This window comes from Cryptomeria japonica, chromosome 7 (assembly GCF_030272615.1).
Source record: "Cryptomeria japonica chromosome 7, Sugi_1.0, whole genome shotgun sequence".
In the NCBI taxonomy this organism is placed as follows: Eukaryota; Viridiplantae; Streptophyta; class Pinopsida; order Cupressales; family Cupressaceae; genus Cryptomeria; species Cryptomeria japonica.
In genome coordinates, this window is record NC_081411.1 from 685175141 (window position 1) to 685178024 (window position 2884).

The following is a 2884-nucleotide window of genomic DNA, read 5'->3' on the forward strand; positions in this document are numbered from 1 at the left end:
TTGTGTGCAGGATGTGATGCAGTTGTGATATCTATATGTATGTATGAAATACTTATATGTGGTAATGTAGGTGCAGCTACATGAAATGCAAATGTTTTTGGTGTGTCATTATACTCAGTCATGTGATAGCAGGCTACGCGGACTTGAGAAGGACGATGGAAGTCAATAAAGAAAGGGGGGATGAAAGACAGAAGATATGAAAGTGAAAGAGCTTTGTGTGCGTTATCATCATTGAGCTTTATTATGGCAAGTAGGTTATGACAATCGAGGCATATGTTCGACCCAGAAAGTCATTGTACCTGTTTGCATGGAGATAAGACAGTCACAAACAAGGAATGCCCCAGTTCACACTAGACTCACAGTGTCCTCATATCCTTGGACAAGTCATAGCATTACTAAGAGACAATCCACAGACAGAAAATACAAATAGGTGACGATACCTCATCCTCGCCTTTCTAGTCAAAGACATCTTGGAGATAGAATCGCTAGTCAGAGACATCCTGGAAAAGCTAAAAGACATGTCACCAAAAAAAAGATGAAATCAAAAGAAAACCAAGACTCAACACCAACATCCACTGTAGTCTTCAAGTTTAGTGTCACTTGTCACTTGTATAAGTCTTATTTGATTGTGGTCACAATGTTTACTTTCATAGAAAGGATAGATAGCACTGAACCATAATGTTGTTTGAGTCTGTTGAAAGATTTGATTTGTTGAAGCCCATTGTTTTTGTTGTCTCATCTGAAATTGACTGAATTCATGAAGCTGATACTTTATTGCGAAGAAGACGAGACTTTATTGCGGACTGGCAATGCAAATGCTGCTTTATTGCAGATTGTGCGCGGATTGGTACAGATTGGACATGTGATGGTATAATCGTTGTGATTTCATGTGATTTGCAATGTCTTAGGTAATCTTCATATGTTATGGTGGATCTTTGTTGATTGTTAGGCTAGGATTTTGTGGTTGAATTCATTTAGCCTTTCAATATTGCTATTATTGTTATCCATTTTCACCATATACATTTTGGCACGCCCCGTAGGACATGGATTTTTCTTAGATCTGTGTTTTTTGTAGATTTTTGTAACCCTATATTGCTATTTTGTAAAACAATTTGGAGAATAACCTTGTGCAGCTAGGGTTTTGGACACAAAATAAAGATCTTGGAGAGATTCGATCATATCTCAAAAATGGCTAGGAAATTTTGCACCAAATTTGTTTTGCAAGTTGAAGAAAGTATCAAGAGCTCTCAAGCCAAAATTCAAAATTTTTGAAGTACATTTTCATTTTCTATTAATTTTTTATGATTTTTCATAAAAAATTAATTTTGAGAGAAAATGAGAGAATTTTTTGGATTTTCTTATATTTTTGGAAATCTCTCATAATTATACATAGGATCTGTTCTTTGTGATTTTAATTTTGATGCAAAATATTTCCCTAAAAATTGGATCTTTAAAAATTAGGGTTTTTCCTTATTTTGATCAGATCTCACAAACCGATTCGAATTTTGACATCAAATTTTTTGTGCAGGGCAGAAAAAGTATCAGAACGATTCAGTAAAAATATCAAATTTTTTGGATCTATTTTGCATTTTGTATGAATTTTTTATGACTTTTCATAAAAAATTAATTTTGAGAGAAAATTAGCGATTTTTTTGGATTTTCTTACATTTTTGGAAATCTCTCAGAATTATACACAAGATCTATTCTTTGTGATTTTAAATTTGATGCAAAATCATTCCTCAAAAATTAGATCTTTGAAAATTAGGGTTTTGCATTATTTTACTCATATCTCACAAACTGCTTGGATTTGTTGCAGAAAATTTTTGTGCAAGTTTGGAAGACCATCAAGACTTTCCAGTAAAAATTTCAGATTTTTTGGATCGATTTTGCATTTTATATGAATTTTTTATGATTTTTCATAAAAAATTAATTTTTGGAGCAAATTAGCAAATTTTTTGGATTTTCTTACATTTCTAGAAATCTCTTGAAATTTTACAGGTGGTCTTTTTTTTATGATGAATCAGATCTTTGAATTGGTCAACAAAATGCATTATTGAAGGCCCCTATTTCATAAAGTCTTTTGGATCTAAAATTTACCTAACTTGTGTGCTTGCAGGAAGGGGTGATTATTTCTAACAATCCAAACTACTAATAAATCTTTGTTGCAGATCCTTGGCAAGGGTTTTTGGATTTTTATTGTGTGCCTTGTTTTCATAGACTAGCAAACACTTCAATTGGTGCACTAAAATTGAATCATTGTCTTTTGTGTCTTGAGCAATAGGCTCTTTTTGTTTAATCTTTAGAGGGCCTGTCTTCCCGTGTGTTCATTAGGACTACTAGTGAGAAGAGAACAACCCAGGTGGTAGCGAGGAAAACCCACCTCTTCCGAACCACTATAAACAACTGTATTCATGGTGAAAACTATGAATAACGTGTGCTGATTAGGTCATACCGACACTATGTCTCCCCATAAACCCGTTTGATCAAATTTATTTGATCATTTGTAGGGCGTAACCCCTAGTAGCTGGGAGCCTTCTGTATTTACAGAGCTGAAAGTGCCACATGTATGGCCACACGAGCGGATGCCCTTACTAGCACCTTTTTGTTTTAGAAGCCCAAATCCTTCTAGTTGTTGGGGTAGGAGGTCGGACCTCTGGTAGCGGCCCACACACATACAGTTCTTAGTAGAGATACAAAGTTCACCACGGGGAGTTTTCATGGTGACTGATGCTTGGCTGACCCGAGAAGTGAGTGCCGAGGGTGGAGCCAGTGAGGTCAAGCATCTAAGTATCCGCTCTGAATAGCGTAGCCTCGAGGGTAAAACCCCATGTGGGATCAACAACTATTGTCTTGGCCAACCATAAGAATTGTGCTTGACTTATTT